Genomic DNA, 13,138 nt, shown 5'->3' with positions numbered 1-13,138 from the left:
TTTGTCCTTCTCCGACTGACTTACTTCACTCAGCATAATACCCTCCAGTTCCATCCACGTTGAAGCAAATGGTGGGTATTTGTCGTTTCTAATGGCTGAGTAATATTCCATTGTATACATAAACCACATCTTCTTTATCCATTCATCTTTCGTTGGACCCCGAGGCTCCTTCCACAGTTTGGCTATTGTGGCCATTGCTGCTATAAACATCGGGGTGCAGGTGTCCCGGCGTTTCATTGCATCTGTATCTTTGGGGTAAATCCCCAACAGTGCAATTGCTGGGTCGTAGGGCAGGTCTATTTTTAATTCTTTGAGGAACCTCCACAGAGGAACCTTTCCAGAGTGGCTGCACCAGTTCACATTCCCACCAACAGTGTAAGACGGTTCCCTTTTCTCTGCATCCTCTCCAACATTTGTGGTTTCCTGCCTTGTTAATTTTCCCCATTTTCCCCATTCTCACTGGTGTGAGGTGGTATCTCATTGTGGTTTTGATTTGTATTTCCCTGATGGCAAGTGATGCAGAGCATTTTCTCATGTGCATGTTGGCCATGTCTATGTCTTCCTCTGTGAGATTTCTCTTCATGTCTTTTGCCCGTTTCATGATTGGATTGTTTGTTTCTTTGGTGTTGAGTTTAATAAGTTCTTTATAGATCTTGGAAACTAGCCCTTTTTCTGATACGTCATTTGCAAATATCTTCTCCCATTCTGTAGGTTGTCTTTTAGTTTTGTTGACTGTATCCTTTGCTGTGCAAAAGCTTCTTATTTGATGAAGCCCCAATAGTTCATTTTTGCTTTTGTTTCTTTTCCCTTCGTGGATGTATCTTGCAAGAAGTTACTGTGGCCGAGTTCAAAAAGGGTGTTGCCTGTGTTCTCCTCTAGGATTTTGATGGAATTTTTTCTGACATTTAGATCTTTCATCCATCTTGAGTTTATCTTTGTGTATGGTGAAAGAGAGTGGTCTAGTTTCATTCTTCTGCATGTGGATGTCCAATTTTCCCAGCACCATTTATTGAAGAGACGGTCTTTCTTCCAATGGATAGTGTTTCCTCCTTTATCGAATATTAGTTGCCCATAAAGTTCAGGGTCCACTTCTGGGTTCTCTATTCTGTTCCATTGATCTATGTGTCTGTTTTTGTGCCAGTACCACACTGTCTTGATGACCACAGCTTTGTAGCACAACCTGAAATCTGGCATTGTGATGCCCCCAGATATGGTTTTCTTTTTTAACATCATTTTTTTTTTATTTCAAGGATGATGCTTTCGATATTGTATCTATAATCTCATTGTTAAACCCAAGGTCATATAGATTTTCTTCTATGCTCCTTCTAGGTATTTTGTAATATTATATTTTACATATAGTTCTATGATCCATTTTGAATTAATTTTTTCTGAAAGGTATAAGATCTATGTCTGGGTTCATTTATTGCATAAAGACCTGCAATTGTTCCAGTATCATTTATTGAAAAGACTATTCTTTCTCCATTTTATTGCCTTTGGTCCTTTGTTAAACATCAGTTGACAATATTTGTATGGGTCTATTTCTGGGCTTTCTATTCTGTTCCATTGATCTGTTTGTATTCTTTTGCCAATGCTACACTGTTTTGATAGAGTAAGACTTGCAGTCATATTGTATCTATCTTCCAATTTTATTCTTCTTTAGTATTGTGCTAGTCATTCTGGGTTTTGTGACTTTCCATATAAAGCTTAGAATCTGATTACTGAAAGCCACAAAATAAATTGTGGGGATTTTGTGTTGAATATATAAATAAAGTTGGGAACATCTTATTGAGCTTTCCTATATGTGAACACGGAATATCTTTCCATTTATGTAGGTCTTTAATTCCTTCACCAGAGTTTTGTCATTTTCCTTGTGTAGGTCTTGTAATATTTTGTTAGATTTATACGTTGTCTCCTTGGTACTAATGTAAATGGCATTATATTTTAATTTTCAAATTCCAATTGTTGCTGGTATATAGGAATCAGTTTACTTTTGTTCTTAACTTTGTATCCTTGCTAAAATCCCTCATTTGTTCCAGGCAACTTTTTCTTTTTTCGGTTCTTTGTCTATTCATCGTAGAGGCAATCATATCATCTGTGAACTAAAACAATTTCATTTCTTACTTCCCGATATGAATCCTCTTCTTACTTCACTACATAACACTTTCAGTAAGGTGTCTCTTATTTCCTATCTTAAAAGGGAAAGCAGTCAGTTTTTCACCATAAAATATAATGTTAGCTGTGAGTTTTTTGTGAGTGTTCTTATCAAGTTGAGGAGGGTTCCCTCTATTCCTAGTTTGTTGAGTTTTATCATAAATAGGTGTTGGATTTTATCAAATGCTTTCTCTTCTTTGGCATATTAATGTGGTAGATTACATTAGTTGATTTTCAAATGTTGAATCAGGCTTGTACACATGTAATAAATCCCATTTGGTCGTGTTGCATGATTCTTTTTATACAATGTTGGGTTCAGTTTGTCGATATTTTGTTGAGGATTTTTGCCAATGTGCAAGTATCTCCGATTCTCTCTCCTAAGTGAATGATGTCTTGCCTGAATATATGATTCTTGGGTGATAGTCCTTGCCCCTTTGAACAGTAGTGGTAAGAGATGGTAGGTTTGTTAGGCCCTTTTGACACCATGTATACCCAGATCTCCTTAGCTTCAAAGGCTACAGTTCTTTAAAGGCTCTTTTTACCTCCTAGACTTCTCTGAGGTTGGATTGGTAGGAAATTGCTGTCTTTTTGGGGGTAGATTTCCCTAGCCAATCTTTCTACACTAGCATACAGCTTTGATATTTGCCCTAGGATCCTCTACTTTTGATCTGCTTTGGCTGCAGTCACAGTGCATGAGAAAGTTGGTTATGGGCTTCTCTCTCTGTCTCACTCTCTTCCTCTTCTCCCACTTCCCCACCTTCCACCACTCTGTCTTAGGAGAACCTAAATCCTTATTCATAGTCTCCAGTCTCTTCAACCTGCTAAATCTAACAGCTAAGAAAATGAAAAACTAAGAAAAATCTATTGGTAATTAATTTCTAATGAGAGAGGAAAAGAGCAAAGACTTAAGAGTTAGGGCAATAACTTCCCAGAACTCCTGTGCATGTTGAAATCTGTTTGTCTTTTCCTTTCCCATTTCCCTCTCTGCATATAATAAATCTCATTTTATACCTTTTAAATCAAATGGTAAAATGCATCAGACATGCCATCATTTTTGGTGTCAGCTATACACAAACTCTGCACTTAGAGAAGTATTTTACATACAGTAAGAGACTCAATTTAAAAGCCTAAATTTTACTGATATAGATACAACAGGCAGGACTGAGGCAGCTGCATAGAGCTGACCCAGCAGGAGAGGGTTTGACAGAAGTGCCCAGAGCAAGCTGTCATTGGAGTTGATAGAATGGAAGAGGAGGAAAAATGGCAGATTCAAGTGGTAACAGACACAAGTAGTTCAGATATACAGGTGAAACCACTTCAAATATCTCTGAAATAATTCAGGATTTTTACAGGGAACTGGAGATCTTATAGGAGTAACAAGGGAATAGCAAAGTCAATGAAATCCAGTTGTTATCTAATATGACCTACTTTTATATATCCTTTTAAACCTGGTTTAGGTAACCCAGGTTACACAGCATTAGAATGTAGAGAGTAATTATGTAACACTTTTATTTAACTAGCAAGTATATTTTCTGTGTCTTTAGACACAGGTCTTTGGCCTTTGCTCCAATATCATTTCTTTGTAGGATTTAGTAAGATGATTAATTACCATATTTTTTTTAAATTTTTATTTATTTATGATAATCAGAGAGAGAGAGAGAGAGGCAGAGAGAGGCAGAGACACAGGCAGAGGGAGAAGCAGGCTCCATGCACCGGGAGCCTGACGTGGGACTCGATCCCGGGTCTCCAGGATCGCGCCCTGGGCCAAAGGCAGGTGCCAAACCGCTGCGCCACCCAGGGATCCCCTAATTACCATATTTTAATGAACGTCTTATTATATTCTTGAGAAGATCACTTTATGAAGTATGTATAGTCACTTTACCAAGGGAAAAAATCTTTAGTTACTCCTGGTCAACAACTATCCATGTTCATTTAGAAGGAGGCAAAAGCATTTTCTCTGTTACCGCTGCTATCTTTCTGACATATCCAGCAGACCTTGACAGGTATAGCACATAAAGCTTATTTCTGTAGTGATAGGAGTGGTGCTTCACTTCTGCCTAAGAAACCTTTATAGGCAAGGCTTCAGTTCCACAAAAATGAGCTGAGACAATCTTACAGCTTCTTCAAAACATAACTTGCTATTCTTGCTTCATTTCACTGGGTTTCTGAAAGTTCCACAGAACTACTTGTTGCTTCTAGTCATCTCCTCAGTTCATCCATCAATTTGGGGTACAGTTTTTTTTCTGGAACATCAGATTGCTTAGGGACCAATGTAAAAGGATTTGGAGTTAGGGTCTTTCATGCAGGGGAAGGGATTCTTTGTATTCTTCTTATAAGTAACTCTCAATTTATATTCATTTAGAGTGTTTTAGTTCCTTATTCACAAAGAATGGATTTTTTCACAGTTGATAAGAAAAGTAAAGAGGAGTGTGAATTTTTGCTGAGCTTAAAGCTAACCTGCTTGAGTGACTGTGAGAATCTTAGAAATGCACATTGTATATTTAGGAATGTAACATAATCTTCAGGCAAATGGGGTATTGTTTGAGTCCTGGACAGAAGGGATTTGCTTCATTTGCTATGGTAGATCGTATTATATCTGCCAGATAGTAGAGTTATGAAAAATATAGTTTCTCTTCCTCTTTCTTTCCTGGCCAAGAGAAAAAATTAAAGTAACAATAAGATAATAAATTTTAAATGATATCCTTTTCTTCTGTTACATAGAATTAGAATAGAAAGAGCTAGCTTCATTTGGCATTCTACAATTGAGTTGGAAAATCATTATAACTTTACCCAGATTGATGCAAAGCAGTGGTTCTCAATTTGTTCTAATCAGCATCACCTGGGAAATTGTTAGAAATGCAAATTCTCAGGATCCACCCCAGACCTACTAAATCAGAAATTCTGGGGGTAGATGCCCACCCATCTATGTTTCAATAAGTCCTTAAGGTGATTAACTTGTAGGCTAAAGTTTGAGAATCACTGGTGTAGGACATACATCTTCTTTAGTGCCCCTGAAACTGATTTATTGCTAAGAACACCAAAGAAAGCGTTATCATTCTATTTCACACATGACATGGTAATAAAATGGGCATAGTAAGAAGAAGTTTTAGAGATTATCTTGTATTTAATTGATTTCTGTTTTAGAAGTTGACCTTTAATGCTAAAAAGGTCTCGTTTCATGGAAGGATAGATCAGAGTGAAATCTATTATATTGAAAGAGAAGAATGTATTCTTTTTCGTTAATAGAGAATATTTGTTATATCCAGTTGAGTTGGATATAATGTTTTGAACAACAGTAGAGATTAAGGGTAAACATTGGAAATACTTTACTCCAATATCACTTTTTTAATGAAGCCTAATCCAACCACATTAAGTAAAATAACAATGCTCTCTGTTCAGTTCTACTCATTCTTTCTCCCTCTTCTCATTCTCTCCTTTCTTTTCTCTTCCAGGGCATTTACTACTACTATCATATAAGTTTCTCGTTGATTAATTTTAAAGCGTATTGTCTATCTCCCCTGAAAAAAATGTAAGATTCTCCAAGGATGGCATATTGTATTCTCTTGATCGATGCATTACCCGAAGAACCTAAAGCAGTGCTTGACATATAGTAAGTAATCAGTATTTGTTGCATGAATAAAATACATAGGGTTTATATTCTTGCTACTATAAGAATGAAGAAAGCAAAGGGTATTGTGAGAGTTTAACCAAATGGGAGAGATAATCTACCTAAGACTAATCTGGGCAAGCACTTATGCTATTTATCTCAGTTGTGGGATCTCTTTATCACATTAATGATATTATAAGAAGCCACTTTACAACAAATAATGTAAATTTTAACTAGGGGTAGAGTAACAAAAGTGTTCCAGCTGGTTCCTAGATTGGAGGATGGTTAAAGGGGGATGTTTGGGTGGATATTTTACTGTGGGCAAAGAACAAAGGCTATAAATAAATAATAAAAAAAAAGATTGGTGTATAAATAGAATATCTCATAAATAAAAGATATTGCATTGAATTGTGAGTTCATGAATTTTTGAGTACTGAAGATCTAGAAGTTTTACTAAGAAATCAAGACTGGCAGGTAGTAGCTTTTGTGAACCAGCTTGTGTTGTTATTATGACAAGTGGTCTTACTTGTTTTCCCTTCCCCCTGCTGCTACTCAGCAGCTCATCCAAAGGGATTAGAACAGATAGAAGGGGGAGTTAACCAGAGAGTGTGTTGGATTAGTATTCTAATATTACTGCCTTTAACTGATGGAAATAGTTTTTAAAATAATTTATTCCACTTCATAATGTTCTTGTCCTAAGTGGTAAGTGCAAGAATATTCCAGAGGGTTGTTAAAAATGTTATTGATGATGGCTGTGTAGTTCCAGGTACTGGGCAGTGTAGGTGGCAGTGGACAAGATTAAATTATGTTTATTAAATATAAGCTGAGGGTAAAGAGCAGAACTCAACTTGGAGTACAAGCATTTGCTGATGCATTGCTCATTATCCCCAATGATAATTGCTCAGAACTCTGGTTTTGACCTTCAGGAGATGTTAGTTAGAAGTTCAAGCAGAAGATTCAACATCAGATCAACTTGTGGATGTGGACTTGAACACAAGTGAGCCCATGGTAGCAGCAGAAGTAGCATATGGGATAACTATTGACAGCTAAAGAGACAGCTTCTTCACTCCTGCACTATGATTGCCACCAACATTCTCCTGGTTGATGAGATCATGCAAGATGGAATATCTTTTCAAAAAGATTGAACTGAAGCTTCTCTTGTGTCATCTCAATCATGAAGATTCTACAGAGTGATCCTAAGAATATAGCTATGGAATTTTTGTCTAAGCTTCAAATGATTTTCAAACGAATTTTCTTTTTCCATGTGAAAAAAACAGAGTACACGGATACTCAAATTCTGAAGTTCTGCAATTATAATTACAATATTTTTTAAAAATCAGGCTGTACTGTTTACATAGGAAGCAGGCCATTTTTACCCAATGAACAAGATGTTTTGTTCTAGCTTCAGTGATATAAAAGTACCAAGTTAGATAAGTATATATTATCTACCTTAGTAAATATTCCCTGGAAAACAAAACAAAACAAAAAACAAAAAGAATATCCAGGGAGCTGAAGTCAGTAGAGAAATTAAGTCATTAGGTGACTGTAAGATAGACCTAGGTTACCAAATTGGAAAATTAGGTCATTTCTTCCTTTTTCTTATATTCCTATTACCTCTATGTATACCTCAGAGTTCTACTTCTGTCCCATTAATAACTCTTGTAAGGGATACATTTTTCCAAGTTATCATTTTCAAATATCTTCTTTTACTAAAGAGAATGCTAACTGTTGAAAGGATATATTTAAAGTCATAGTCCTCTCATTCGTAGCCTGAGAATAGCTTCAGGTCAGGTGAATTTGCTTCAGTAACTAAAGAAAACACTGTTAAAATTTATCACAGCAGATTCTGAAAAATTAAATGAACAGCGAGACACCATTTTTTGAAACTGGTTTATGTCTTATCCCTGGGCTTTTCCTGATCATAGCCCAGGAACAATGAAGAAACAAACATTTCTCTACAAGGTGGCTATTCATTTAAGCTGTCATCTTCACCCACTTTGGTAAATAAGAATGCAAATGAAAAGAGCCATGTTGGCTTCTGTTCTTTGAGACACTCTAGAGAGAACATGGCATCTGGCAGATGAGAAATAAAAATAGTGGGTTTATGTTTTACTAATTATAGATTTCTAAAACAATAGATATGTCAAGAAAACACATGTTGAAAAAAAAAGAAGAAAAGCACAGCTATCTACAAGTTACTTTAGAGAAACATTCTCACGTTTTAGGTGCTAAACTTGGATGCTTGCTAAAGAAATTTATTTTTAGCAGGAGAAAAGAAAACTGCATCCACAAGTATGCCTGTGTGTTTGCTCATGTGTGAATGAACTTAGGAAGTGAAAGAGAGGCAGAGAGGCAGAGAAGGAAAGATCAAGAGAGTGAGTGAGGGAGAGCAATTGGTTGATTTCCTTTCCAGAAGATTTGGTTTAAATATGTTTCCCTGAAAGTGGAAACCTATCTGGGGCAGCAAAGATCTAAAACTCAGCAGATCTATCGTGATCTATCTTTCATAGAAGGGATGCTCTACTTTCCTTTGATGAAAAAGTAGAGGTAAGAGGCTTGTGCCTGGACTCAACTATTTGCTTTGGATAATTCTGTGCCCCTAGAACTCAGAAAATGCCTGGATGCAAAATAGAGAGATGGAATAGATGTCTAGAATTTTACAGGCCTTTTGTGAAATGTAAGGGGCTTTCTAACTCTCCCAGATTGCATTGAATTGATCCATATCAGTGAGTTAGCTAGGTCTCCAAGAAATTAAGGTGTATTTGTGCTTTAGGATATAAACACACTCATTCCATTTCACAGTAGTACATTTTTCTGGTTTAACTTAACTCAGTATTAAGTAATACGAATTAACAGCTTAAAATATATTTTTCAGAAATTTATATTTTAAAATTGTATTACATTAACATTATTTATTCTTTTCATTTTTCTATGAATGTAAATTTAGTACCTGACACACATTTCATTAAAATATAACAACAACCATTCATGGACAGTAGGCACTGTATCTAGTTAATGACTGGAGAATTTAATCTTTTGGTTTAAGAGAAAGGAGGTCATTAACAAAATAGTAAAATTAGTAACAATTAGTCACTTATAGACAAAGGCCTCTAATCACTGTGAGCAGGCTGTGAGCATGATCTGCAAACAGCAAAAGTGAGATTTGTCTCTAGAGAGTTGAAAAACAATTACAAAATTAAGTGAAAATCAGTCTTCTAATTGGTATCACCAAGAACTTGGACAATTTTAAACTTCAGTGATAGAATGTAACTCCCTGCCTGGGCAGACTGCTTCCAGGCTTCTGTTCATAGAATTTCCTGTTTAACCCTTGCAACAACCCAATAAGGCAGGTATTACTAATATCCCCATTTTACAGAGGGAGAATCTGAGGCCTAAAGAGGTTAATTTGCCTAAATAATAAAGTCAGTCAGGGTGTTGCCACGAGGGGCCACACTGAAAACTAATATGCCATATTGCTTTCCTAAAACAATTGTGGATGTTTTGACCTCCTCCTTACCCCATTATACATTTTTCTGCTAATCTAGGTGGAGGAAATTTGATCATTCCACAAATTAATTTCTATCAGATAATTCTGTTCTAGAATTTTTCCATCTTCTGTAAAGCCTTATTTGTGAACAAAATTTAAGCTCCAGATTTTACTCTCAGAAAAGTCACTCATACATCTATGACTGATTTTATTAGATCCTTGTCAGATGTGGTTCTTAATCAAAAGCAGACATTATAAAGTAAATACAATATTCTGTAGTTCTCCTGAGTTAGGTTGAGTGGTTAGCGATTGCACTGTCAACTACCAATGAATAAATGGAAATATATGGATACTGCACATAGGAAGTATGACCTTATCAAATTGTCATTTGGAGATATTTAGTGTTCTTAGAGGTATGACTGTTGGAGATTCCTCCAGGAGACATTTAGCACATCCTTGACTATAAGAATAGTAATAATTATCAATTAGCATTAGTAGATAGCTAAGTAGAGAGTTTTGAGCCTAAACAAGTGTGTGTTTGTGTGGGTGTTTGTGTGGGTGTAGGGATCAGAACTGAGTAAGCATGGAATAATGAGAGGACTTGAGAAATAAGCCCTGTGGGGTATAGTAAACTCTGAGTCAACTTGAGGTCTGGACCAATTACCTGGGAGTCTAGACCCAAAGAGTAGGATGTGAACAGAGGGCCTTAGGCTTTGGAATGAGGGAGGTAGGGTGAACTCCATCCAGAACACCAGGACCTAGCTGAGTTCAGAAGTTCTACCTTGACAAAATGAAAACATGATTCTCTCTAGTGTGGAAGGGGATGGGGACTAGGACCCTGTCATATGCAGAGTCTTTTCTGTCATAGAAATACAGAACAGTTGATGGATCCAAATGCTAATGGAAATTCTTTACTCGTTTGTCCATGAAATTTCTTTTCCATTTCCCATAACTGATACTCTTTACCATGCTCTCGAAAACATCTGGTCTTACTGCCTTTCCCCTCCTACAAATGTAATTCCTAATTTCCAATGATCATAGAAGCCACAGGGAGGAACTCCTTTGACTTTCTACTAAAAGGAAGATTTAGCTAAATCTGCACTCATTTTTTTCCTTCATCCATCCTGTTACAATGAAGTATACTTAGGAATCTCCTAAAATAACCTTTCTGGTTTTGCTCTGGATCTCATCTCCCATACCCTCCTAGGGAGCTTATTGTTCTGGCTCTTTCCTCTCTTTTCCTGTGTCTTCAATTTCTCCCTATTTCCTTCTTCCCAAAAGAATTTAAACAGACTCTGGCCTCTCATAAAAACACAACATAGCTAGTTCTGCTTTCTTTATCACCAAATACTTTTTAACTAGATGTGCCCTGGCTTTTGTGTTCATCCAGGTATTAACATTATTTTAACCAACATCACCAAATATATCTTTGTTGTTAAATCTAATGAATACTTTTCAACTTTTTTCTAAACTGAACCACTGATTTTCACTTTCCTCTTTAAATACTCCTTTGTCTTCTAGATTACTCATTTCCCTGCTTTTTCACAATTCTTTTTTTTTTGTTTTTTCTGATAGCCACTAAAAATCTGCTTTGCAGGGTCCTTTTCTTTTGCCAGGAATTCTAGCCCCTCCTTTCTTTTTTCTTCCTATCTGCTCTCTACCCTTTATCTGTAGAACCCCTACCTTTCCTAAGAAGTTTTGTTTTTATGTTCTTCAAGAAGTTTTTCCCGAATTTTGAAATGTGTTATGTCCAAGTTTATATCCTTCCACAGCACATTTTCCTCAAATAGCGCTTACCACTATAGTGTTGTAATCACCTGTATACTAACCTGTGTTCCTTACTCTCTTCTCAAAATATGGCTCACAAAACCCTCAGCATCAGTATCACTTGGGAGCTCCTTAGAAATACAAACCCTCAGGCACCACCTCAGACCACTAAATCAGAATCTGCATTTTAACAATATCACTGTGATTCGTATCTGCATTAAAATTGGGAATCTTGGTATGGTCATAATAGGAACTTGATAAATATTTGTTAAATGAAATAGAAAAATCCCCCTCTTTCAAGAAGTCTAGACAGAAGAAAGCATATGGGTTGGATTGCCTTAAGGCTGGAGTGACATACCTAAAAAGACACAGCTTAAAACTACGACCAAACCAAGAGAGAAGTCTCTTTTCACTCAGATGTGGAAGATGACATCCACCCAGCTGCTGTGTCTGTTTGATGCAAAGAAAGGTGTGTGTATGTGTGTGTGACAGGGGAGGAGAAAGAATGAGAGGGACAGAGAGAATGAGAAAGAAGAGAGGGTGAGTAGAAAATACATAGAACTAGTGAGCTTTTGAAATCTCAACAGGTTAAACTTCCACTTGATCCCTGAGCACCGTGGAGTAGCTCAGTTTATGAGTGAGTGGGTAACTACTGTCTGAAGTGAAGTTCATGGAAGAAGCAGGATTTGGAAGGTCCTTCTAAGGCAATACCAAGTCTGCTGATTTTATTCTATTTCAAAATCATAAGAACAGAGGCTTTGTATTTGGTAAACATTTACTTGCAACGTGATAATTCAAAGCAGGAGTCAGCACACTATGCCCTGTAGGCCAACATCTTTTTGTGTCCTATTTTTGAATTGCAGAGGAGCTAGGAGTGGTTTTCACTCTTTAAAAAGGCTTTTTAAGAAAACAAAGAATATACAATAGAGACCATAAGTGGCCTGCAAATCCTCAAATATCTACTCTCTGGGCCTTTACAGAAACTGTGTCCTGATCCTAATTCAGAACTTCACACCAAGATCAATAACACTATCAGAAGAACCATTTTAGGGCAAAATAGTAGAACCTAAGAAATATTCAGTAACAGGAAAAGATTTTTAAGTTGCCATATGTCATCCCTGTAGTGTGCATGTATACACATGTATACATACACACACACATATAGTGATCTGTTATCTACAAGACACTCCTGGATATGCTTTTTAGTAAAATAGTTTTCATGGAAGATAGCATTTTCCTAACAATTCTTTGCTTGTGTTTAATGGGTGGTAGAATTTATGTTCTCCAAGTTTTCACTTAAAGTTTTAGAAAGAAACCATTATCATTCTAGAAAAAAAATGACTTTTCAATAAATAAGTGCAGTCATTTCACCATCCTCTCATTTATTTGCATGTGTTAGTTTAAAACAATGGGTTCTGGCTATCACTTCATCTGTAACAAAGTGGTACTTAGGAAGAAACTCAGAGAGAGTAGATTGCTGTTATGATCTGATGTAAATACAGTGACAGTCTGAGTAAAATCCCAGGATTTGACTGAGAGTACATTCAAATTAGGGTGGAAAGACCTCTTTATAAACTCCACCAGGGAATGTAAAAAAATTTGGTTTTAAAATTTCTCAATTGGTAGTGGGACGTGCATGTGTGTCTATGTGTGTGTATTTTTGACACATGACCTATTTTTTTATTAATGAAGTAATAACTATTTTGCTTAATAGGTAAAGGACTTTGCATTATTTTTATCTTTCTGTTTAGTTTGGAAATTGTGGTCTTGTATACATACAAAATACAAAATTATCTCTCATCACAAATGTGAGGTAATTTTTTGGAAGCACTTATCTATTGGCATTCATAATTTCTTTGTCCTGCACAAGCTAGATAATCCAAAATAAAGTTTAAAAAAAGGTTTTTTAAGGGGACTTTCTGGAATAAATCCTATGTGTGTGATTATATGCAAATTATGGAGGGAGGGAATACTTATGAGCAGATGAAATTATTCTCTAATTTAAATTTGCCAGATAATCTGTCAGTATTACAACTTCAGTGCTGTGTTCTTATACATGGAAAAATAACTTTATGCAGTACATGTATCTGTAAATTATTTGAAAACAATTTTAATTGCTGAAACTA

At 36.1% G+C, this 13,138-nt stretch overlaps 1 long non-coding RNA gene across 4 annotated transcripts in view; it reads left to right on the top strand.

The window, feature by feature from the left end:
• LOC112657337 (uncharacterized) overlaps nucleotides 1-7,800 on the top strand; it is a 301,844-nt gene extending 294,044 nt beyond the window's left edge. For 2 of the 4 annotated variants that reach the window (XR_007412284.1, XR_007412282.1), the window contains exons 8-9: nucleotides 5,604-5,761; nucleotides 6,685-7,800. This is a non-coding gene — a long non-coding RNA (uncharacterized LOC112657337). The remainder of the gene's footprint in view (nucleotides 1-5,603; nucleotides 5,762-6,684) is intronic. The other 2 variants (XR_007412285.1, XR_007412283.1) reach the window with 2 other exon arrangements.
• Nucleotides 7,801-13,138: the final 5,338 nt, after the last annotated feature.

The sequence above is a fragment of the Canis lupus genome, chromosome 8 (assembly GCF_003254725.2).
Source record: "Canis lupus dingo isolate Sandy chromosome 8, ASM325472v2, whole genome shotgun sequence".
NCBI classification, from domain to species: domain Eukaryota; kingdom Metazoa; phylum Chordata; class Mammalia; order Carnivora; family Canidae; genus Canis; species Canis lupus.
This window is presented reverse-complemented; position numbering and strand designations above follow the sequence as displayed.